Here is a 26,138-nt window from a genome sequence, read left to right as displayed (position 1 = left end):
TAGTAAAGGCTAAATAAGACTGGGACTGTTCAGACCATTCGTGGGGTCAGTAAATCAACTTAATGGGTTGTGGCACAGTGTGAAACAGATGAGAAAATAATCGAGTGCAGTGCACATCGTGTGGTTGACTATTTGGTGAGCTTTTTGTTTCAGTTTTGCATATTCAAAAGTGTGAACAGTTTTGCATATTCACAAGTGTCACAATAGAAAATACATTTCTTACTGCAGGGCTCAGTCCAAAAACTTGGAGAAACGCTGCAAGAGTAGTTGAAAGGAATATATTAGATCCATACCTTGGGATACGAGTAGGTCGCAAAAATGTGATGTTGAGTGATGAAAGCAAATTGGTGAAAGCGGAACGATATGTACAATGTGATACCATTTTTGAAAAAGAAAACGGCATATTTTTGATAGTGTCATATGTATGGTGGAATCCTGTATTCATACAAAACAGGCATCAGAGATGTGCAGCTGGCTTGGCAGGGGTGCCCTTTGGGGACTGGGGTGATATTTAGAGCGGCCTCAGCTTTAAATTTCATGCTTTCATTTGTAAAACGGAAAGTATGAATGTTTTGCTTATACTTGATCATTTAAGTGATTAAAAAATGTTTGCACATTATGGAAAGACTTTCCAAGGAACCCATGGACCCCAAGTGCTTTTCCTTAGGGTTTTTTTTTTTTTTTTTGCCTTTTTAACAATTCATCTTGTTACTGACCAGTTAAGTGTCTTTCTTTCCTTTTGCTTCAATTTGGGTAGCTTATAAATTTGTGTCATCTTAACTTTGTTTTTCAGTTATTAGTTTCCAGTTTCCCTTAAAATTCCTTAAACAGTGTATATCAATGGCTCATTTATTGGGGCTTTTTATTTCTTTTCTAACTTTTGCAGTTAATTCTTTTGAAATTAATTGGGCCCATGGTTTAGTAATTTCATTGTTTTTCAAAAAGCCAGCTTTTGGCTTTTGTTCTTTCCTGACGTTTGCTCACATTCTCATTTGTTAATTCTATTTTCACTCTTAACTTTTCTTTTACCCTTCATTTTTTAATTCCGTGAATTTCCATCTACAAAAATCCAGCAGTGCTTTTGTAACTTTAAGGTGCACACGGATCACCTTGTTAGATGCAGGTTCTGACCCAGCAGCCGGGGAATGAGGTCCCAGATTCTACATTTCTAACTGGCTCCAGGTGGAGCCGACTGCTGGGGAGCCAGAAAGTAGAGGGAATGGCACTTGCTTTTCCTCTGACCAGAGGGCACTAAGTCTCCAAGTGTCCGGCTATCTAGCAAATCCATCAGCTGTGTAAAGATGATGCTTCTGACTATTGCAATAAAATTCACACTGTTCTCCTTTAAAGTCATGAAGATGCAAAGCCTTGACCCACTCAATCACTTTCTCTGGTTTCAGTAGTGACCACACACTTTCCAGATGGTGTGAGATGGTAGAAGAGCCTTTGTGGCTACAGAATGTCTTTGCTCATACTTGGTTGGTTGAGCTGACTGGCCTGGGCTCAGGACTGCTGTCTAGCCTCCACTGATTTAGCTGACATTTGGATCAGTTGTTCTGAACCTTTTGATCCATGGAGCCCTGTGGGAATATGATGGAAGCTATGGACGTCCTCTCTAGAAATACATCCCTATTCACGCACACCAAAACCCCCAATTTTTCTTTTGTTTGTATGGGTTTCAACTGTCCTGAAGCCTGTGACTAGATCATAGGACCCCTGATTTCAAGGGTACTGCTAAGGGGAAGACTCCCAAGATGAGGAACAGAATCCATCTGGTCCAGCCCTGTTCACTTTACAAGAGAAGGAAACCAAAGGTCAAGGTTTTCAGCCGTTTATTCGAAGTCAGATTCTCCATGTTCCACAAGATCCCATTCTAAATGCAGGGGGTGTTGTCTGTGGCAGTGGAGGGCCTGCTTGGCTAGACCCTGGTTCTTATTGCTGTCTTGCAGAGCTGAAAGGGTCATACCCACCCCAGACCCACCCAGCCTGCATCATCCCAGGTGAGGCCAGCGGTAACTTCCTGCAGTTCAGCCCTGACCTTAGCTCTTAGAGTTACATATGGTCTGAGGAAGTAGAGACTTAGATCCCTTCTGGCCAGAATTCTGGGTTCAGACACTGTTCTGGATTTGACATGGCAGGGCCTCCTGCCTTGTTCCTGTGTCCCGTTTCCTTCTCTAAGTCTCAGTTCTTCTAAGAGGCTTCTGTGTTGCTGGTTCCTGTTCTGCTAACGTGCCTGATATCCGGGTTCTGTGGTGGGGACCAAGACCCAGCCTAGGCCCTTTGCTAGAGATAGCAAGTAGTGGTGGGAAAACATCAGTCTGAATTCTAGCTCATCCACTTAGTGGTTGTGTGGTACTGTGGGTAAATTATATGTAACCTGACTGGCCCAGTTTCTTGTGTGTGATGGGAACTATAGAATATACCTCCGAGGGTGGTTGGAAAGATAATTGTGTAAGGTGTCAGGTTCATAGTATATATGTTGATAACCAGTAACTAGCATGACTGGTCCTACTTTCAAGGGTGGGAGTCTTGCCTCATCCAGCCAGCTGGGTAACCTTGGTGACCTTTCATAGAGGTCCCGATGCCTGTGTTACAGAGGGTCACCTGTCCTGGCTCCCTCCATCACAGGGCTTTGTCCATTTGTTGGGACTGTTTGTCACTTCCATCTTATGCTGTCCCCTTCCTTCCCTTGATGTCACTGTGAGCCCAACTTCTAGCTGGTGATCTCCAGTATTTCCTCGGACAGGAGGCCTGCCCAGAGACGACAGCTCCTCTGTGTGTGCATGGAATCGGGCCGGCTTGTCCATGCCCTGCTGATCCCAAGAAGGGTTTTACAGATCAATTTCACTTAAAAATACAGCTGCAAAAATCATCAGTGAAATAAATTAATAGGTGAATGACCTAACTACTTCAGGAACTATTTATTGAGCAACTCCCATCCACTAGTCGTGGTGCCTAGTATTGGTGACCTACCCATGCTTCTGTGTACAGGGCAGTAATCGAGTCAGGCTGGGGGGGCACACACATGCACATTTGACTGCATTTTAGTCCCCGAGACAAGTGTGATAATGGAGGGCAGGCGGACAGTGGGATCCCAGAGAAAGGAGCTGAGAACTCTGTTTCGGGAAAGTGAGAGTTGGGAAGGCTTCTTGGGGTAGATGACATTTGAATTGGTTCTTGGAGTTTGATATTTTATTCTTGTCTGTTAATTTTTCCAGATGAGTTTTATAGTCACTTAGGCGCTTGAAAAATTACCAAGCAGGGCTCATTCCAGGAATACATGTCTGGTTCGATACAAAGACTAATCTTAATAGAAATAAACCATAAAAATCAGAACATTCAATATTTAGCACAGTGCCTGGAATATAATCAATGCTCAACAAATATTTCATGAATGAATGAAGTTGGTCTCAGTAGATGTAGAAAAATACTGGAAATAATTATGCTTGCATTATATATAAAGCATCATAAAACTAAAAGTAGGTGTGTTGGGGGGATTTACCCCTAAGTATGGTAAAAAGCTTGCTTGTGTATAGTCATATATGCAGCCTTCCCTGCAGATACTGAGTGGAGAAATACTAGAAGCATGCCCCAAAAAACAGGAACTAAACCAAAATGTCCCTTATCACGACTCTTATTTAACATAGTTTAACAGACTCTTGTCGTAACAATATAGGAACAAAAAGAAACTAGAGGGATTGGTACAGGGAAGGAAGAGATAAAAATATCGCTGTTTGCAAATGACACAATTTCTATTCAAAGAAAATTACAAAATCCTACATGGCTGCTTCTGATCAGAAGTTAGAGCTTTGGAAGGTCAATATCCTAAGGGTTTTGCCTAGATTTCACGTCCTGGCAGTTCAAATTTCAATGAAATACTTTATAAAGCATGAAGAACAATAATAATAATAATCAGGAAAAATTGGTGGGCAAGCATACCGAAATATGTTTTGAAAATCTTTTAGCAGTGGGTTCCTCTAAGCAAACTAAGCAGGTAAGCTGTAGTTATTAAAACTGTACAGTATTAGCATAAAATGGAAAAATGGGAGGATCAGTACAATAGAATAGATTTAAATAAATGGAAGACATATAAATGGCAAATTGAGAAAGGCAAACCAATAGTGAAAGAAATGATTTTAAAGTAAATGGTTCATGTGAAAAACTAGATAACAATATGGAGAAAATGAACTCAGATTTATGTCTCATCATATGTTATAAATTTTAGATGTATTAAAAACTTAGTGTGAGAAACTCTTTAAAACTCAAAAAGCAGGTGGAATATTTATCCTCACTGATGAGAGCAAATGTTTTTGTGAAAATTCCATAAAAATGATCACTGATGAAATGTGATGTGTTCAACTATAAAGGACTACAATCTGTAAAATAAAAAAAATACCCATGTACTCAGTCATTTTATCACAGACTGTGTGGCCTGGGGGTTGGGGTGGAGCTCTTACAGTGACATGTTTACAGCTGGGTGTGACTCAGTAAAATGGATTTTAAAAAATAATAATAATACCGTGTTTCCCTGAAAATAAGACCTAGCCGGACAATCAGCTCTAATGCATCTTTTGGAGCAAAAATTAATATAAGACCCGGTCTTATTTTACTATAATGTAAGACTGGGTATAACATCACATCACATCACATCACATCACATCACATCACATCACATCACATCACATCACATCACAACATAACATAACATAACATAAACACCGGGTCTTATTTTACCATAGTATACTTATATTACTATAATATAAGACCAGGTCTTATATTAATTTTTGCTCTAAAAGACACATTAGAGCTGATTGTCTGGCTAGGTCTTATTTTCAGGGAAACAGGTAACAGAAGTTGTGCTAAAGGAGAAGCTAATAATAGACAAGGGAAACAGTTGTGATAAATTGGTGGATGAGAATATGTCAGAACTGATAAAGATCTTTAAGGCAAATATTGAGATGATATTGGTAAAATAACAAGGCATAGGGACAGATCATTTCATATGAAGCCCAGTTGATAAACTGAGATGTGCAGAAGCGTTCAGCTTCCTAAACACAAAAGATAGGTACGTTAAAACAGCTCTGAGGTAGTACTTCAGTTGGCCTATTATATTAGTGACAGATAGATCAAATTTATAAAGCCCATTGTTGAGGCCCGTGGCAAAGAGAACAGGGTACCTCTAGTGTTACTGAGAAGTGGAGCAGTTTTTCTGGAGAGCATGGTGGCTTTGGATGACGGCAGCCGTGACACTGTTCATGCCTTTTGACCAGTGTTTTTACTTATGGGAATAAGTCCCAGAGACAATCTCAAAAGGGCAGAAAACCAGTTTGTCCAAAGATGGGGGAGAAATTGGAAATAATCCCAATGCAGGTAATTAGGGAATTAATGGGTAAGTAAACCCTGTGACAACAGTACTGTGGAATACTATGCCACCTATAGTTACGTGGAATAAAGTTAAGTGCAGCAAGAACATGGATAGCTTACCTGCATTAGTGGCAACCAAAATCGATGCACACGTATTGATAAGAATCTGGAAAAGTGCAGGGCCTATTTGATGTGTTTTCGATCGGGTTTCCCCCCCACCCCCTGTCAAATTGTTAATATGTAATTCAGGTTTTTAAAAGAAAAAAGGAAGGGGGAAATTCTGGTAGTAAAAACAGTAAACGTAGGCAACGTGTTGTGGTAGAGCAAACACTGGGCAAGGCATCCACATGGGCTGGATTTGAGTCACTGCGTTGCCATGTGGTTTGGGGCAAGTCACATATCTCCCCCAGCTCCCTTGTTTCCACACCAGAAGGAGGTAATGGTGACACCCACAAATTAGACCCCAGGGGTTCTTGGCTTCTGAGCAAACACTCTTTTCATTAACCGCTTTGCAGAGTGCTGGAGTCCCTTGCTGTCCCTCATGTTGTCCCCATCTCTGCAGAACTACAGAATGTCTGTAGTTCAGTGGCAGGTCCACTTCGAGTGTGGCAGCAGAAAGCGAAGGCAGACAAACATGTGCCCAAATAAGCAACCTAGAGAGCCATTGCACATAACCCTGAGAAGGCACTGCAGCCCCCAGGGAACAAATGTGTGCCCTTCCATTCGGAACCTCACATGCCTTGAGAGGAAGAGACTTATAGAGAACATTTTGGCAATAGGATTCAGATGTACCATACTGTTGAACTGCTTTGGAAGACTCGCTTGTACACAAGGGAAGAAGGGAAGGAGGCCAGCCACTTGTCTGGTGTGTTCAGGACAGTTTGGGGCCTAACTAATAAATTCTAGTGGCAAACTCCTCTACTTGGCAGCTAGGTGACCTTGACCTTCTTAACCTGAGCCCCAGTTTCCTCATTGTGAGGAAACGCTCCATCTCCCTAGTTTGTTGTAAGAATGACTTAGGCTGTTGCGCTTAAATGTTCTCTGTGCTTTCAGTTACAGTTTGTCAGGATTTTCTCCCCAGATGCATATCAAAAAAAGGCATGATGCTGGAATCCCATAGGGAATACAGCACTGTCAGAGTTATTGTCCCTGCCTCTGGGGCGCTTCACCCAAATCCCTACAAAGGTATAACCCAGAGGGGGTGATTACCCAAATCCCTACAAAGATATGTCATGAGAAGGCAGCAAGATTAGGGATGGTGTTTTTAGGATGAGGGAAACGGGGCATTTAGGACAAGAGGCTAGTGACTAGTCAAGAGGCAGAATGTGGGGCTGTCCGAGAGACAGTTGGTATTTGAGGGGGAAAATTCTAGAAGGTCTGAGATGGATTTGTGTAGCCCTATAGGATGCACTGAACACATCCATGTCTATTACCTCGTGGGAGCCTTCTAGCAACCTTGGCGGTGAGGTGAGCTTTGCAGGCACTGAAGGGGTGTAAGCTACTTCCTGGGCTGACTCGGGCCTAAGACAGAGTCCTCTTGCCTCTTCTGTGCTCCTTCATCTGTACCACACGCCTTCCCTCTCAAGAAGATGAGTCGTGGACTCGGACTGGTGAGAGTTCAGCTTTTCTCTCTGAGTGAAGAGAGGGGTAGAGGAGAAGAGGATGAAAGAGGGGCAGGAAATTTTTGAGGTGGAGAAGAGGGAACGTGAAGGTCAGGAAGGGGGTCAGACTGATATTTGGGAGGCAGTGATTGGGACATGGGACCTGGAGTCAGTCACCGGGGGCCAGTGTCAGTTTTACAACTTGCCAGTCTTCCTGACAGAGACCAAGTTAATCCACTTCTCTGAGTTTCGTTTTCTCCCTCTGTGGAATGGGGATGACCATCTCACCTCATACGGGGCTGGGGGAACCAACTCATTGGGAGTTGTGCTTGGAAAATGTTTGGCGCTGAGACTTCCATACACGATAGTGGCCATTATTATTTTTGTGGTCACGGAGGATTGGTGCCTCTCGGAAATGATGGTGTTTCTGTGTTATTGGATTTGCTGTCTAGTGGGTCAGTAACACTTTTTACTTTACACAGGCAGATGTGAGGGTAGATGCTTCTCTCTGTCTCTGCCCCTCTCTAGTTTCAATTTACAGCAACTAACCTTGATTAAGCACCTGCTACACGTCAGACATTTGGTTCAGCAATTGTACGTACATTAGCTCATTGAAATCTTCCCACTAATTCTTTGAGGGCAGGTTAATTATTTTTGTTTTTCAGATAAGGAAATTGAGGCTTAGAGCGTCCCACAGGAGGAGATTTCTGTCTGGGTCCCTGAGCAAACATACAGTGGAGCGCTGTGCTGGGCCTGGTGGCTGGGGGGCGGGGGGGGGCGAGTGAGCCAAATTTCCTGCCCCTTTCTAGTCAGTGAACTGGGGTGGTCCTTTATCACTGCCCTTTTCCTTCCTAACTGTAAGAGTTTGAGTCAAGGTACTTAACCCCTCAGTGCCTTGCTCTTCTGTTTGTAAAGTGGCAGTGATAGTGTTATTGTGAAGATTAAAGAAGTTGATACCCAAGGCGATGGAGCACAGCTGTAAGTGGTGGCTGCAACCTCAGGCACTCTCTAGCCCCCTGGAAAGGGATCTATTTTCTGGCTTTAGCCTGCGGCAGTCGGTATATTAGCCTTGACTAACTATGTAAACACTGTAGTGACTCTCCAACCGGCCGTTTGTGCCCTCAGGCAAGAGGAGTGTCTGAGAACTGCAAGTGTGAACTCAGCTCCACTTTTGATGAATCCAAGGAAAGCTCAATGTGAGAATTTCTGGTAAGAGAAAGCAGGCAGCCCTAAGGTACTGTGCAGACTTCTTGGGGCTTTTGGTTCTACAGTTGCTTAGCTAGCACAGGAAGGAGGAATCAGCTAGTTAGAGAGAGGGTAGTAGGTTCCAGAGGCAGGCGGGAGGGGAGTGTCTCGCGAGCTGGGAGGATAGGGAAATGAGGTTGGGTGGGGCTCCTGACTGAGCAAAGGCCTATGAATCAGCCAGAAGCCGGCAGGCTGGGTGCAGTGGGACCGGAGGACAGGTTTTCTGAGAGCTGTGCTTCTCCCAGTTGGTCTTGGCTGTGGTGTTCAGGACGACTGGATCGGGGTGAGGGGGGAGAGAGAAAAGGAGGAGTCCTCCTAGGGGAATGAAAACCCATGATGTGGCCACAGAGAAATCTGGGTGGGAAAGGAGGTAGAATTGTGCTCCAGTCATAAGGTTGAAAAAGTGAGAGTAGAATGGACACAGTGGGTGACACCTTGGATGTAGAAGTGTGCAGGAGGGACGAGGGTGAACCCCAGTTTTAGGGTGATGATCGGGGGTTTGGCAGTACCACCAACAGAGGTGGGGGGAACCCAGCAGAAACACAGTGGAAAGATGTGGAGCTGAGCTCACTTGGGGTCATGTTGAGTTTGAGAAACCTGTGAGAATGCCAGGTGGAGGCATCTGGTCAAAAGAATGTCTTGGCTGAGGTTGGGATGCTATCTGCACGCCAGTTCTGGTACTTGAAGCCACAGTGGTGGATGAGACCGGCAAGCAGAGTGTGGCTGGGCAGAAGCATATGGAGGGTGGAGCCCCGGAGGGCACTAACTGGTATACCGCGTTTCCCCGAAAATAAGACCTAGTCGGACCGTCAGCTCTAATGCGTCTTTTGGAGCAAAAATTAATATAAGACCTGGTCTTATTTTACTATAATGTAAATAAGGCCAAAAAAGCAGGTCGAAGTGAGGACTATACTGGGTTGAACAGTATCCCCCCAAAATTCATGACCACCAGGAACCTCAGAATATGATCTTATTAAAAAATATGATCTTATTTTTCTATAATGTAAGACTGGGTCTTATTTTATATTATTTATATTATCTTTATAGTTATATCATCTTATAATAAGACCCGGTCTTATATGATACAATATAATATAAGACCGGGTATTATATTAATTTTTGCTTCGAAAGACGCATTAGAGCTGATTGTCCGGCTAGGTCTACCTTTGGGGGAACATGGTAGGTCTGGAGTCCACAGAATTAAAGGGTGGGTATAAGCTCCAGAGTGATTTTTATAAAACAGCCCTACCCTGAATGTACCCCCACTCTGCTGCTTAAAATCTGCCCCACAGCCTGCAGAGGAGAAGCCAAACTCCTTAACCCGGCGTGTAAGGCCTGTCCAGAGCAGGCCTTGCATTAGCCTCCTAGGGCTGTGGAACAAAGTCTCGAAAGCTGGGTGACTTAAAACAACAGAAATGTATTCTCTCCCAGGTCTGGAGGGCAGAAGTGCGAAATCAAGGTGTTGGCGGGGTTGGTTCCCTCCAAAGGCTCTGAGGGCGGATCTGGTCCATGACTCTCCTAGCTTCTGCTTGCTGCCAGCACTCCTTAACATTCCTTGGCTTTAGACGCATCCCTCCAATCAGCCTCCGTGGTCACATGGCCTCCTCTGTGTGTCTGTCTCTGCTTCCTCTCCTCAGAAGGCCACCAGTCATTGGATTAGGGTGGACTTGAGATGAGAATGACCCCATCTTAACTAATTACACCTGCAAAGACCCTGGTTTTTAATAAGATCATGTTCTGAGGTTCCTGGTGGTCATGAATTTTGGGGGGACACTGTTCAACCCAGGATAGGCCTCACTTCGACCTGCTTTTTTGGCCTTATTCCCACCTCCCCCACCATGGCCTCCTCTTGGGAAAATGTGCAGAATCATGCCGGCTGAGGTACATGTTCTTGTGAGCTTCTCCCGCTATGTGCACCCCAACACTCGTATTGTGCATGTCCCCCACGGGGCTTGAGCTCCTCGAAATGTGACCTGACCTTGCCAGTCTCTCTTTAGTGCAAGTAACGTGGTGTCTGAGAGCCCAGCCCCGGAGTGCCGTGGAAGGGGATTTGAGTCCTGGCTCTCCGCCTGACTCACCATGTGACCCTCCTCTACCCTCTCAGCCTCAGTTTCCCCATCTGAAGTGAAAATTGAATAAATTAAGTGAGAAAACATGTATACAGCAGCTAGTGCAGGACTCAGAAGTCCAGGAGGGTAGGGTGCCATGTTTGTTTATTTTCCTTTGTGGATCTGGCACTTGGTAGGTGCTCCATAAATATTTGTTGAATGAGTGACCGCATGAGGAGACTTGATGAGAAGTGACACTTCTTTGTTTATGGATGTGACCCTTCCTTAGAAACCCCCCTTCTTCCTGCCCTCAGTCCCTAAGAGCTGGGTAATTACACTTTGAGTTTCAGCTAAATGCTGACAAGTGGCGAGTGGCGGTGAACAGGGGTCGCAGTTTGAGTCAGGCTCCTAGCCCTGCACCCAGCGTTTCTCTTTCATGTGGATGGAACAAACTTTGGTTTATTACATTAGCGGTACCTATGGTGGCTGCAACATATGAGTCACCATTTACTGTAAAGCTTTCAGATGCCCGGCAGACACATGCCAGTCGGGAGAGGCAAGGCCTCCCGCAATCAGGCGATCTAACTATGAGCCCCTAAAAAGACACAGACAATAGTTCTCGTGGGCCCAAGTAGTAGGAATGTCTTGGGTGACGGCCCACAGTCCTCTGAAGCTCCCTCCTTCCCAGATTTCCTCCTGGAGTTTTATTTTGATCTGTAAAACAGTCACGAGCATATTTTGAAGTCAGTGAAATAAGTCTGTGCAAATTTGTGTTTGCTTGTTTCTTAACTAGAGGTTATGCTCGTGTCTGGTTTTGGTTTTGCGTGGAATGTTAAAAATAATTTTTTAAGGGACCTACTCTTGTTTCTTCATCATGGGCCCCTGAGAGCAAAGCTTCATTCATATCCTGAGACCTTTTTATCCTTTGAAGTAGGAACTTCTTTGGCTCCTGGCTGCCTGCAGGTGATGGTTTTCTTTTCCTTTCAAGAGATGAACCTGTGAAATTCCATTTGGTCTGCAGAGGTAGACAGGGCTTGGGGCATTTCAGTCTTTGAGGATGAACTCAGTGGTGAAGAACTGAAAAGCCTCTCAGGTGAAAAGGCTCCCTCTTGCAGGTAGGGCTGGGTGGGGCAGGGTGTGGGGAGTGGGGAGTGGCTGGAGAGGCTTTCATGGTGTGCCCTGTACATGCCCGGCACCATTCTAAGAACTGCAAGCGGGCTACATGGCAGGGCTTGGGGCATTCATGAGATTAAAAATCTGATGAATGGTGAAAACAGTTTTGTGCATGTCTGTGTGTATATCTGTGCCACGGGGCCTTGGGTAAATTATATAACCTCTCAGCCTCAGTTTCTTCATCTGTAAAATGGGCCTACTGACACTTTCCTCAGTTGGGTGGTTTTAAGGATTTGATGACATATTTAAGGCACCTAGTACAGTCCTGGTACATAGTAGGGCTCAAAAAGTGGTACCTAGTTGTAAGTATGAGAAGTTCTCTGAATCTTTTATTTTGAGAGCAGGATTGATGGAGGGAGCCCCTTGGTGAGAAGAGGGGAGTTAAGTTGTTCCACTTAGATAATCAGTGGCAACTCTCCCCCCCCTTTTTTTATTGGATGGTAATTAAATCCATGTCTTAAGTTGGCCTCTGTGTTCATTTGATTGGTTTCTGCTTTTCCACCTTGGATTCGCTGTTGATCCATGTGGAATACCCTCTTTCCCTTCCTCCTTGGCCCTTCCCCTCCTCTTGGGCTTCACTCATAATTGGCCAGACCATGCTTTTCTGGTGTATTTAGAGAATGACCATGAGCCCCTGCAATTCAGTTTGCACCCTCCCACATGCCCTGGCTGGTCAGATGGAGGAGGTGATCCTAAGGCATGAGTCAGGTCTTGAGTCTCCCAGAGATTTTTGTGCCTCACATGGAAACCGGAGAACATCTATTTGGGATTCTGAAGTTTGGGGCTCTCTGGGACATAGCCAAGGTATAGGGGAGTGGTGGGGGCAGTGGTGACAGACTCTTTGCAATTGGGACTTTGGGGACATTCACAGTAATGGTTGCCATCGCTGGACTTTATCTGCAGTGAAGGACCAGGGAGAAAGGGACCGTCGTTGCTTCTGCACTTTTCCTCATTGTTGGTGTCTCCCAGTCCCTTCTCTCTTCTCCCATCCGCAGCTTTGGAAGGTGGGGGTTGTTACCTAGAGCACCCTTGCTTCTCAAATTTGCTACAGTGACATTGTTGCCTCTTCCAGCCTGGTGTTTACTGCCCTCCAGAGCGTACAGGCCTCGGTGGGGGGACTTTGTGTCTTGTTTGCAGCAGCATCCCCAGAGCGCACCCTCGGTAAGCCAGGGAGGGAGTGAATGAATGAAGGCCAAGTGAAAGCCTCTCACAATGAGCGAAAATTCAGACAGAATGGAATTGCTGCCCCCTACCCCCCCACACCCCCGCCGGAAGGGGGCAGTTATAATTTGTTCTCTTTTCTTTGTATGTGTTTGTGTCCCAGGCTGGGTAGCTGTCATTTTAGTTATACCACATTGAGGCAGAGAGATCCCTCGGCTTGGTTTTCCTTAGTGTAGTAATGGTATGGCTGGCCAGGGACAGGAGGACAGTTCGTGACTGGCACCAGGAGGGTTTTTCTTGCACAAGAGATACGGGTCCTATCACCTCTGTTTCATGATCACTGGACCCAATGGGAGAAAGAAAGCCTACTCATCCCTTGCGTAATAATCAGGATTCAAACGCGGTTCTGGCTCCAAAGATAGTGCTCCTTGTGCCGCACTGACTCCTGGAATACTAGAATGATGCTCTAGCACTGGCATTCCAATCTGCCCTGCGTCCTGTGGGACCTGCTTGGAGGAAAGAAAGAGTGTGAAGAAGTGTTGGTCACCGAAAGTGATTGGCTGTATTCCCTGCCGTGCTAAGATGCTCTGACCTTGAGGGGTGGGAATCAGAAATTGGGGCAGAGAAGCTGGACTCTGTTCTCAGAACGCTAAGTGACCACCAAACGGGTTCGGTACAACGTCGTTTCCAGCGAGCCTTGGAGCTCCTTTCTCCTGCCTACTCCTTCTCAGACCCCACTGTCAGTGTCTGGTTACTTCAGATTAGCATTGGGCCGGGCAGTGTCTACAGCAATGTGCATTCCTTTTCGAAAGCCTTTAATCTGGAAGAACTCTCTAGCCCCAGTGTTTTTAATATAAAGCTATATCAGGATTGCACTGGCTATACGCCCCAGGGCTGCAGCCCCTCAGAAGGTGTGGGTCCTTTTCTGCCTAAGTGTTGGCACCTGAGAACACCTTCCCTTCAGCGGTGCATCTTCTTTTTATGCAAGGAGGTACCCGAGGAAACCCAGGGCCTGCAGAAGGGAATTGGGAAAGATAAGACCTCACTATCTAGGGAGCTCTGGGGCTGGAATCTGGTTGCCGTGGGGCCTATACTTTCTGTTTGATTGTTGCAGGTTTAATATGCTCTCATCTGTCATGGAAACCATAACACAAACTGATTACTAAAATTTGACTTGGTTTAATGAGAAACCTGTGAGGGACCCACTTCCTCTTGATTTTTGTTTTATTTTTAAAAATTCTGTACAATCTGTTTCATTTCTGTTCCTCTGGACTTTTCTTGTAGAAAAGTCACAAACAACGTACTGTGAAAACCAAAACCATTTAGAAAAAATAACACAGGACCCAGGGGAATACACAGCACTTTTCCTCCACGGCACCTTCCTTCCCACCATCTGGTTGCGTCTTTCTGTGTGGCAGGTAGATGTTGACACGGAGAAACGCACGCCCATAGAGGGGATGGGAATTGACTGAAGTCCACACTGGAGCAAGACTAGAATCAGGTGTGTACTGCTTAGGTTCCGGGCCAGTGCTTCTGCATCTCCCCAGAGGACTGGTATTAGGTTTGGAATATGCTCTATGTCGGTGTGTATTCTTAGCCTTTCCTCCTTGCGGTTTTATTGGCTTACTTAACATGAGCTCTCACTAAAAAATTGTTATAATAATGTATTTTATGTGGTCTGGACAATCTTGGATGCATTCCTTCCCCATCCATCCATTTATCCGAAATATTTCTTGGCCTGCACTGCACAGGGCAATATGCCAGGCAGATCTGGAAGGTTTGAGGGATGAGAGAGACAAAATCCCACTTTGGAAGAATCTTTTCTTTGGAGTTGGGAAACAGAACCATAACCCAACTGCAATCCAAAGCAGAACAAAGTAAGTACTTTAATAAGTATGCAAGCAAAATGGAGTATTGGAAGGGGGGTTCATTTTTGTTGTGAGATGCAGTGGAGCTGAGTTTTGAAGAATGAATAGAATTTTGGTGCTCGGCAGTCTGTGAAAAGGCACTTGGGGAAGTAAGGACCAAGGGTATGCCATGGCCACACTCCTGATTCCTTAATACCACACTGCACACACAGGTGATCCCATCCTGGTTTTAAGTGGTACTTGCCCAATAATGGTTTTGCAAAATGTTTGGACCTGCTTCACTTGGGAGTTAGGGTTGGAAATAGAAGGTTGGCATTAGGAGAAGACTAGTACTTATTGAGTGTTTTAATTACATTTATCAAATCGCCATACATCAGCTCATCAAGAACACACAGCCAGCAAGTGCTGGAGCTGGATTTGAACTCAGAACTCTCCGAATCCAGGACCCCTGATCTTCTCCTTACCACTGCCTTATCACCTTGCCCTGGGAAGTCACTGATGCTAAACAGTCATTCTCAAACAGTAGGATTCAGGTTGCAAAGTAGAATTGGCTTTGGACTGGTAGGAATGCTTGTGAAAATCATTTGCTGTCTTAACTCACATAATTTAAACTTTCTGTGGTTAGTGGAAGGAAAAATCCCATTGTGGTCATGCTTTCTGGAAGCCCCTCTGAGGTGTGCTGTTTGACCGGTTTATCAGATGATAAACCATATGTATACTGGGGGTGCCAAAAAAATGTATACATATGACTTGTATTCGTTTTTTGTTACCGGTATATATTGAGTATTATAATTTTAATATAGTTTTTTTCCTTTCTTAAAATGTGTCTCCATGTTTTAGCACCCTCTGTATTATTTTCTGAGGAGCAGGTATTTTCTGACCTATGAACTGAACTGGCAGTCACATCCTGTGCTTGAATGGGTTGTTAATGCATTCCTAGTGGAGATAAGCTTTCGAGCTGGCAGAATTGGCCCAGTGTCCTTCTGTTTGGTGTGGTGGATTTTTGTTGGACAAACTAATGCCCTCCTATGAGACCAGAAAGGGGAAACAATGAGAGTGAGAGGGGTGAGGAACAGTGTGGCTGAGTAAGAAATGGCACTTCCTGGGGCACGGGCAGTTGATTGGGCGCTGGGAATTTGAGACCCATTTTCCCAAGTGGTGTCTTGAGACATGAAAGGTGTGTCAGATAGGTGATTGTCATTCAGGGAGTAGGGTGGGCATTTGAATCTTAATACATATTTGGCAATAATGAAACAATACTGTAATTCTGGAATATATCTCAGTGGTGCCTCTGTCTTGTCATTGTTGGACCCCTCTAAGGAAGGGTTTGTGTAGTGTGTGTTGTGTGAGGAAGGTGCCTGAGCCGGTCGATTTTGTCACATAAGTGAGGTGCCATCACCATGGCAGGTCCCAATCCTGTTACACAGCTAATTTCTTGTCCCCACTCTCCTCTGTTGATTCCCTCTGCCTCTTTCCTCTCCTTCCTTCCCCCCTTTCTCCATGACAGTCCAATTTTAGTTTGCAGGATTTTTCCAGGGCTGCAGATCAGTTAATCTTAGAACCCGCTTCTCCAACAACATCTTGCTTTTTATCTTTATTCTCTATATAGGGTCTGGGATTCGGCTCCTAAAAAAAAGTTTAGAAACCAGATGCCTAGAGCGTTTCTTCAGTGTTCATTGTCTGCAGGGTGGCCTGAGGGGGTTTGTGAGGGAGGGCCATACCCCCTGCTGCAAGGTGCATGGGGAGGGGGTTGTTCTGACAGATGTGCCTGATCTGTTGCTCTTACTCTGCTTCTGGAATTTGGGTCCTTCTAGCTCTTGGGGTACTCATAATTCTCCTCCTTTCATCCCAGCCTGCTGAGGAAAACAACTTGTGAGTTAATGAGTAAGTCCCAAGTTATATACATACATACATATACATATACATATACATATACATATACATATACATATATATATATATATATATATATATATATACTCTCTGCTACAATACTCATTTCACAGAGTAGGAAGCTCAGAGAGGTTGAGTGACTTGCTGGAGGTCACACAGTTTACAAATGAAAGGGTCTCTGACTTGAATCCAGATCTGATTCTAGAATTCATGATTTTTACTACCATATGCATCAACCATGTTTTTTATCTATAGTAAAAAACATCATTCTCCATCATTGCCCCCTCTTAAGAGGTGGGCTGGGTAAATGTAGCACTGTGCAAAGTCACGTAATATGTGTCTCTCACTTTTATTCACTTTGAAAGTACTGCGTTTGGATGGTCAGGCATTCTGGGCTTTGATGACTGGCCAGGGTAGGAGAGCTGGGGGCTCAGGCTCCGTGTTCTTGGGTACAGTGAAAGTCAGGGTGAGAGGAGAGGTCTGGGAGGCTCCCAGACCCTGGGCCAGATAGTAAAGTCACACATTGGGGAGCTCCAGAGCATTGAGGCCATTGGTTGCCCTTCTCTTTCTCTAAAATTTTCTCTCACTTTTTCTGGTCTTCTTCTGGATTTCTGATGGAACCCTTGGAGTGTGGCTCAGCGGATGAGGAACCTGGAACAACCTGCTTGGAAGGTTTTAGGTGTGAAGGGGGCAGGGCCCAAGGAGGACTGGAATTGTGTGTGTGTGGAGTGGAGTGGAATTGAGATGTGGATTGCTCGTCCATTGATTGCAGAGATTGGGGTCCTAGTTTGGTTAAACAGTGCACTCAATCCATGGGTCTCAGCAAGCACAAAGTAGTTTAATGTCTCCAGTATGGAACTGTGTGTTATGCTCTGTTCAGGCAATACTTCTCTTTGAGTTGTGAATATTAATTTGATTTACCTTTTCTAGGGTGCTCCATACATACCTCTGTTTGAGGGAGTGACTACAGACCTACTATAAGGGCTTAGACACACTCATGAAACTCTGGAGGGAAAACTTGAAAAGAAATCCGTGGACTAGGTTGCTGGAAGAAAAATACAGCTAGGCTGTGAGCCCCCAAAGCCTCAGATACATCCAGAAAACTAAGGAGAGTTTTTCATTAGCTAGTAACTCTCCTTTCCCTCGCCAGATCCCATTTAAAAAGTCAAGTGTGGGGGGAAGGGATCAGGGACTGCCAGGTTCATTGAGACCCAGTGGACAGAATCTCTCTTGTTGCCTGGACGGGGCCAGCGAGTGACAAACCACAGAGCCCTCCTTGCTGGAGCCTTACTGGTGGCTCAACGCTCTCTCCCTCCTGTTGCCAAACATTTACTGAGAACCGAGTACTCCAAAGCGGGAGCTTAAGAACTCCAGCTCCAGTTCTGGACACCTCATTTAGCCCTGATCACCCACTCTTGGGTTGCTGGTCATTCATTTTCTGGGTGTCGGGAGGTGGGGTTACGTGTCCAGGCTTTGCCCAGTGGGCTGCCCTCAGCATGGTAGGGTCTTAGGAACCATAGAACTGTGCACTGAGATGGGCTTTCCATTTCCCTTTTGTCCGCCAACCCCTGACTTTGTAGAGGGGTGGCTGAGACCCAGAGAGGGGAAATTGGCTGCTTCAAGGTCACACAGCTCCAGGCAGAGAGCCAGCTCACAGAACTCACTCTTTGGAAAGGGGTCTTCCAAGGCACCGCCCCAGACTGCCCTGGGATGCCAGCACTATCTGCCCTGCCCCGTTTCCCTTGGAGCAAGTGCTGGCGTGTTGGATGAGAACTTCATGACTTCATTTCAGATAATGCAGTTGGATACAGTTTGCCTGGTGGTTGCCTAAATTTAAATGAAGTGGGCTGGGGTGGGTGGTAGTGAAGAAGATTGGCTTGGTGCTTTCATTAAAGCACAATGTGTTGGGGGAAGGTTCGATCTTTATTTTTACTTCACTGAATGAGGAATGAGCACAGTGCTGAGGTTCCCCCCCCCCCCCCGCGCGACTTTCCCTTTTCTTTCTTTTTAAAATTATTATCTTTGTATTCACTAATCAGGACTGGTGGTGCATTCCACTTTCAGCCTGATTATACATTAAAGTAGGTTGAACTGGAATTTTTTGCCTTTCATGATGGTCAAGTACAATTTTGGGGCAAGTTACTTAAACGTCTATAGATCAATTCTGGTTAGACTTGGGTTTGGTTTCCAATTCTGGACACGTGTGGGCTGTGTGATCCTGGATCTCCTTTCTGGACTTCACCTTCCTCCTTTGTAAAATGTTGGTAGCAATACCTGCATTTTAGAACTGCTGTACATCCGAATTTCCGTGTGTGAAGCCCCAGGCATGTTGCGTGGGTTGTGGAGGTCCTCATGAGTTATTATTGGTTGCCCATCCTCCTCTGTGCCTTCCAGGCCTTGCACCCCACCAAGTTGGGACTGGATCAGGGGATGAGGTTGAGAGGATAGGGCAGGAGATTAGAATGGAGGCATGTGCTGGTATGTGTTTGGTGCAGGGGAGTTGGAGTTTTGGGGGAACCTGGCTTGACCCCTTGGGGGCTATGAAGAAAGTATCAGAGTCCTGAGCCCCTGGACCTTGGCTCCAGAAGAATGTCTTCCTGGGGGCGGTCTGTCTCTGATTCTTTGCAGTTAGCCTTCTCAGCCTATGAAAATCCTGATTTTAAAATACAGTCAGATTATTGTTTCTCTGGTTATAAAAGCAACGTGTTAGAGAAAAGTTGGAGCATACAGGCAAGCAGAAGAACATTAATATCCACAATCCTACCCTCCGGGAAGAAACCAGCTTGAGGATTTTGAAGTCTCTGTCTCCAGTTTTTCTTTTCCTGTGCATATATACATAGGATGTGTTTGCCTGCCTGTTAATTTTTATAAAACTGGAATCTTAGTGCACGTATTATTAGGTCATGTGCTTTTAAAACAATATCCTGCGAGCATTTCCTAGTTGTAAGCTGTTCTTTAAAACATGACTTTGGGTGGTGGCATAGCATTCTGTTATGCGGATATTCCATAATTTATTTAACCAGCCCCCCTATTGTTCGTCATTTAAATTGCTTTCCATTTCTTTTGCTCCTTCACCTCATGCTGCAGTGAATTGGGGAATGCAGATTTCAATAACAATTCTCTGGTGAAGCATGCTGAACCAAATGGTTTCATTAGTTTCAAGTTTTTTCAGCCCTTACATGCTCCCTAGATCTTTGGGCTCTGTTAGTGAATTCAGCGCCTAGGTGAGCACTGTTCTCCACGTTCTGCTCACCCTCCAACCCCTTCTCTTCCAGGAAGCCCTAGTGATCAGGGGCAGTGGGTACAATGAGAGCTCACTGCTTCCCCAGAAGATCCTGGCTCAAGCCCTAACAGTGTCGCTCACTAGCTTTTTGACACTCTTATTTCCTTACCTGCAAAATGAGGGCAATAATACCTTTCTGATGAGATGGTGAGGGTGAAATAACAATCATGGCCTCCAGTGTGCTGTGTTACCTGAAGTCCCATAAAGATGTTAGTTGTTAGCATTGACCACTTGGCCCATGGCCCTTGACCTTGAGGTAAGTCCAATAATTATAGGACTTCATTGAGTGGGGTGCTGCAGCTGGTTCACACCAGCTCATGAGAGTGGATTGGGCATATCTCTTCCCAACTCCACGTCCACTGGTCCTCACATTGATTACTTGAAATTGGCCATAGTGAGAGTATTTACACCATGGAAAGTGACAAACACTAAAATCAAGACTTTTTTTTTTTGAGAGGTGGTTAAGCATTTACCAATACTTCACAGTCTCTAGTGCACTTACTTGACATTTGATTGTTTTGAATTTGAGTGTATAGTGTCCTTTCTTATACAGGCAGACCACCCCAATAAAGCAGTATCACAATAAAGTGAGTCATAATCTTTTTGCTGGTGGAGGATTTTGCCTTCAATTTGTGAAAAGCACATCTGTGAAGCGCAATAAAGCGAGGTGCAATAAAACAAGGTGTGTCTGTATTAATGTCTCATTTTCCCCAGCTGGACTTACAAGCTCTTGAGGGTTGGAATTAAATATTTTAAGACTTCAGTTGCTTGGATGATGGCTATGATAGGGACCCATAAAGCAACGTTTACACAAATGAGCTCATGACTTTATATGAAAACATTTTTCACTAAGACTTAAGCTCTGAGCAATCCATAGTAGCCATGCAGGCCCATGGCCCCTTCCTCTCTTAATGATCCTTTATAGATGGGTCTTACATACACAGAATTTTAGTTATTTAGCCTAAAAACTTCCTGGGGAATAATTAAGACATTTTATTTCCCTGTGTTTCCATCGGTGACTGTAATAATAATGGCTAACAAGTAATAGCTAACATTTATTGATTGTTTGCTGTGTGCCAGGTACATCCCAAATGCTTTTACAGTCATTTTCTTGTTTAAGCCTCATTCCAGTTACATAAAGAATATATTAATATTATCCTTGTTTTATAAATGAGGACAACATGAAACTTAGAGACAGTAAGTAACTTGGTGATGACTGAGGAAGATCTAGGATGGACTGCACATTCATTCATCTGTCTGCTGGCAAAAATAACTCCAGAAAATCCACCAAAAGAACGGTTTATTCAGGAAAAGAAGAAAAACGAGGTTACCCCAGAAATGTGCAAATGGACACTTCTGACCGGCACTGCCACCAGCCTCCTACATGAAGAAGAAAGAGCCCCAATTCCTAAATGGCTATTCTGTTTATTAGCATCCCTCCCCTGGAAGTTACCACAAAGTTTAACAGGAAGTCAGGACTAGAGAGTTAACAAGGGGCCCAGCTCTGCCCATAGTCCTCCCAGCTCTATGGTTAGTCATCTTCAGATGCCAGTTCACTTTTAGCACATCCATCCAACATCTAACTCCTGCCATGTGCCTGAGTGCTGTGGCCTGCCAGGATGAACAAAACCAGCCCCTTCCCTCATGGAGCAGTCCTTCTGGTGAGCAAGACGAATAATAAATAAACATGCAAACATATACTACAATGCCAGGTGTTACTGAGGGCTACAAAGAAAATCAATCAGGGGAAGGACATAGAGGCTGATGGGGCAGGGCTGGGGTTTGGCTGTGTGGATTTCATCCCTCAATGTCTGTCTCACTGCCCTTGAAAGGCAGCCCACCCTGTAGCTAGCCTAGCGCCCTGCGCACAGTAGCCCCCCATCATAATTTTATTGCTTAGGTGATTGGGAACAAAGCCTTATCCATGGGGATAATATAGGAAGGCACCCTGAGAGCTCCCAGTAAGCTCAAATCAGGGACAGATGCACCCAGGACCCTGCAGTGTACTGACACACATGCCGAGGACTCCCAAATGTGCTGGGCAGGTGGAGCGGGCAGGAGGGCTGAGCAGTGAATGTGGCAGGAAGAGAATGAGCTCTGTAGTGGTCGGGGTGGGAGAGGTGCTGCACGTTAAAAATCCGAGACCCCCGGGGCTAGTGGCTTCGGGGAGGTCAGTGTTCTCATGATACACACGGACATAGGAAGGCACGGAGGGCAGGATGATTCCTCCAAAGCCACCCCATTGTTCACTGAGGGTGGAGCCCAGTTTTCTATTCCCAGTCCTGTGCCTTGTGCAACACCACCATCTCCCAGATTTTATTTATTTTTTTATTCCCGGGTGGGGAATAATGGCAGATGGGTTTAGGGAACTGCTGAAGGGCAGCTCCCTGATTCCAGGCATCCAGGGGCCAGAGTGGGTTATGAGGACAGGCGACTCTACCCCCAAAAACATACTTCTAGAAGATGGGGACTGCTAATGTGTAACAGACGAAAAGTATTTTAGGGTCACCTTTCCCACCCACATGCATTGTGGACCAGTCTGTCCAGTGTGGTGGAGCCAACATTTATTCAGCATCTGCTCCGTGTTCATCTGATAAGATGTTGAAAACCGTGCCTTGGGAAGTAAGAGTACTGGGATCCAGTACCCGCTCTGCTCTTAATAAATTAGCTTTGTGATACAGGTCTTGGTCTCTGCGTCTTCCTCTGTAAATGGAGGGGGCTGGCCAAATGGCTTTTGATGTCCCTTTTTGCTCTGACCTTTATTCCAAGCCAGAGATTAGACAGCATTTAAGTCTTTCAGTTTCTTTCTCAAATGGGGTTTGCTCCCTGGAGTGCAGGGTTTGGGGAAGGATTTAAGGGTTGGAATGTGTCACCTTCAGGGAATTTCTTGGTCTGTGGGTGCCGAGTATTTTCCGGCTTGGTTCCCAGTTCTAAGCCACCTGGTATTCGCTAGTGGTTAGGTGGCCATTGCCCACACAGGACGTTCCCCACAATGTAAGGCTCGCCCACAAGTGTTTTCCTAGCATACCGCTGTTGACAGAAGGGGATGAAATTTTGGGTGTACTTTCCTAATGGTTGAGCAGTTGTGATTTTGTGTGTCAAAACGGTCTAATCCTCATCCTGGTCCCCCCATGGCCTCCCACTGAAACCTTACAGTGATACCAGAGCAAACATATGCTTCAAAACTAAAAAGTGAGGTGAGGAAGCAACAGGAAGTGGGGAAGTCAGCAGAACAAAGCTTGTGATGTGTACTCAGAACCCTGTGGACTTTTTTTTTTTTTTTTTTAGTTTTAAAAATCATATAGTTATCTTAAATTGTTGAGGTAGAAGTTCTTGTTTGTTTTTAAAGGTTCGGCTTCTTAAGCCTATGGAGAGAGCGTGTGGTGGGTGTAAAACAAGTTTAGGGAAGATGCAAACCACCCTCCCCCTCTGTGCTTGGCAGAAGGTATGCAAATTAATGTCAGTCAGTGTTCTCCGTGTCTGTTTGATCCTTTCACTCCACTTTTCTTAACTGAGGGCTGGGGAAAGTTATTTAAATGGCTCCTGTTTTAGACTTTCCTTTACAGGACTTGATTTAGCTCTTCTTGAATTGAAGATGGTGGGGAAAGTGGAATTCTGCCCCCACATTTCTTCTTTTTCTGCCTCTCCCTTAGTTTCTCATTTCCTAACTAGTGACTTAAAAAGGAGAGAGGGCAAATTCAGTAATTAGTTTCTGGTATTGTGAGGGCCCACGTCAGTTGACTTTAACAAGACCCCGTAAAGCATTGCGAGAACTGTCGCTCCCTAAGATACCTCTGAGGGGGGAGGGGCAAGGGCACACTTCACATGTTCAGGGACACACTTCACATGTGGGGGGGGATCACTGGCTGGCTAGATGGAGGGAGGGATGTTAGTTTAGACAGATAGCTTTTCATCTGAAGAGCAAATATGGGCATACATTTGAAGCTACTGATAGAAGCTCTTTGGATCTTGAAGCCCAATTAGCTCAGGTTGAATTAGCTACGTTGGGGCTTTGAGTGGGTTTTGAGACAACAAGTTACAGTGCCAGTGATAAGAGCTGCATGTTTGTAGAAGCTTCATCTGCAGTTCCCCCGTTTACCCTCCTACCAAGGTTATGAAGTTGGGAGGAATTACAGGTGCTCAATCAATGATGGCTGGATAATATTAATTATGAAATAATGAAAGCAGGAATGGTAAGCCAGCACTTCCTGGGCACCAAAGGCCTGATGCTAGGTCGCAGGTATGTTCTCATTTAATGCTGAGGGAACTCCCTTGTACAGATGGGCAGTGGAGGCCTGGAACAATAAGCTCAGTGACCCGAAATGATGGAGCAGGTGTCCTATCCCTTAGTTCATGTGTGCTACAACTTGTGTCTCCTACGTCGCCTTCTATGTTCACTGGCGTCAGTTTCTGAGATGGCTGGGTTTGGGGTGTGGCCTGTGGCCTGGCAGTTGAATATCTCTCTGGGGGAAGCTCACTGGTCCAGGAGACGTCCTGAGCCTGACTCCGTTAGCTTCGCTGATGGATAGGCAGCCTTGTCACTGGTACACAAGCACACCTGGCTACCTACCACAGCCACAGCCTTGCAGATTTATCTGTCAACTGGAAATACATCAGGGCACAGGCTATTTTAAAGAAAAGTTAAGGGTTTTTTTGTTTGTTTGTTTTTTTCTTTTTTAAGCCACTTCTCTCCCCAATTCTATTTTATGTCTCTGGCATTTTGGCTTTGCCACGATCAGATTATACGTAAGGGCTGCTCTGAGTGTTTGAGTTGAAGTTTTGGTGGAAGGGTTGTGTGACAGAGGCTCTTTTCACTTGCGAGACTTGGGGCACATAACTTGGGCACCTTCCTACTTGCTTGCGGCTTCATTACTGTTTTGTGGGGTTTTATTTATTTTTATTTTTCTTGGAGTAGAAGTATGGGGGACATAGCAAGCTGGACGATCAGCTAATTTAGCAAACTTGTACACAGTGAACGGAACAAAAAGGGCATGGGACTGAAACAGCTTTATATAAACCCAAGCAGGATTGCTTCCAGTGGAAATTTGGCATTTATGGGCTAATTTTGGGAGTACCCAACAACTTGCTAGTGGAGTCCCCACCTTCTGAAGAGCCCACATCTTAGGTGTCTCTTACTCTGGGAATGCCACCAAGCTGTCTAGAAGCGTGCTAAGCAGTGGTGGTGCTAGCTGGCATTTTTCAAGTGGGTAGAACTTGGGGAAGAAAGGTAGAGATTTAAGGCAAATCTCATGGCCATCTGGTTTTGAGTTTTTTGTGAATCAAACAGGCAGAGAAGTTGGTTTGCGTGATTGGAAGCTGTATCACTCGACTGGTCAGTGGCCACAGTGCAGCCCTCATGTGAGGCCACCCAGCCCCAAGTCCAAGGCCATATACTTGGGCCCAGCTCCCCTCTCTCCCATTCTTTTGCCCTTGGGAGTTGGGCACCATCTGACTACTTGACAGATGAGTATCTGCAGATGAAAAATCATTCTAAACCTTTGGTCCAGTTTCATTTTAATATTTCCCATCCTGTTCCAATATTACCTTAATCAAGTTACCTTTTTTTTTTTTTTTTAACTCCACAATGAATTCAAAGCCGAATCTTTTAACAACATATATCTGCGTTCACCCCAGGTTCTGTTTGTTATCTCTTCCAGTTGCTTTTAGTGCCCTGAAAGCTAGATGGCTCCCTGGATGGAAGCTTGCAGGTTCAGTGTAGCATGTTGGTCTGTGTTTGATTATAAAATTCTTATGGGTCATGAACATATGAACTTGGCTTTTATTTATTTATTTATTTATTTTAATTAAAACGTGGTTCTCTATCTTTGCTTGATTATTTAAGTTCTATAAGGAGCTCAGTGTTCAGCACAGGGGAGGGATCGCCTCCCCTGCTTGCCCAGGGACAGCGAGCGTGAATTTGAACAGTTTAAAATTGACAGTATTTGTGGCTTAGAAACCCAGCTTGTCATTCACCACCAGTGAATGCCAGCCTGAAACAGATTCTTGTGCCAGAGTAAACCGCAAGGTTGTGGGAAAACATAAAGGAAATGGAGGGTAAGTTAGAAGTAAAAGGTAAAGACTGGTGGGTGGGGGCTGCAGAATAGAGAAGGAGAAGGGAAGGCAGTGTGGCTGGGTACACTGGGCCCCTAGGCAGGCTTGGACTTTGCTAATGAGAGAAGGTTAATTAAATATTGTGAACTAAATGTTGGTGTTCCAATTTCTCCATTTCCTTAGATTTATATTTTGAAATTTCCAAGGAAAAGCACCATAAAGGAAACATCACATTTGTTAGAGTGAAATGAATTTAGCTCCATCAGCCCAGCTTTGTCAAGTTAGACTTAATTCATCCAGGATAATGGTTCTCAACTGGGGGTGATTTTGCCTTCAGGGGACATGAGAGAATGTTTGGAGACATATTTACCTGTCACAACTGTTGGGGACTATGTTAGAGTCCTAGGATGCTGCTAAATATCCTACAATGCATAGGACAGCCCCCACAAGA

At 45.1% G+C, this 26,138-nt stretch overlaps 1 protein-coding gene across 25 annotated transcripts in view; it reads left to right on the top strand.

Moving 5' to 3' along the window:
• Positions 1-26,138, top strand: part of TRERF1 (transcriptional regulating factor 1) — a 196,012-nt gene that overhangs the window by 32,329 nt on the left and 137,545 nt on the right. Inside the window, exon 1 of one of the 25 annotated variants that reach the window (XM_074332931.1) lies at positions 23,061-23,081. The exons of the other annotated variants lie outside the window; for them this stretch is intronic. The gene's annotated coding sequence lies outside the window, so the exon portion shown is untranslated. Of the gene's footprint in view, positions 1-23,060; positions 23,082-26,138 lie in introns of those variants that run through there. 25 annotated transcript variants of the gene reach the window in all.

Source organism: Rhinolophus sinicus, linkage group LG05 (assembly GCF_036562045.2).
Source record: "Rhinolophus sinicus isolate RSC01 linkage group LG05, ASM3656204v1, whole genome shotgun sequence".
Classification (NCBI taxonomy): domain Eukaryota; kingdom Metazoa; phylum Chordata; class Mammalia; order Chiroptera; family Rhinolophidae; genus Rhinolophus; species Rhinolophus sinicus.
The sequence above is the reverse complement of the archived record's forward strand: the minus strand, read 5'-3'. Positions and strand labels throughout refer to the sequence as shown.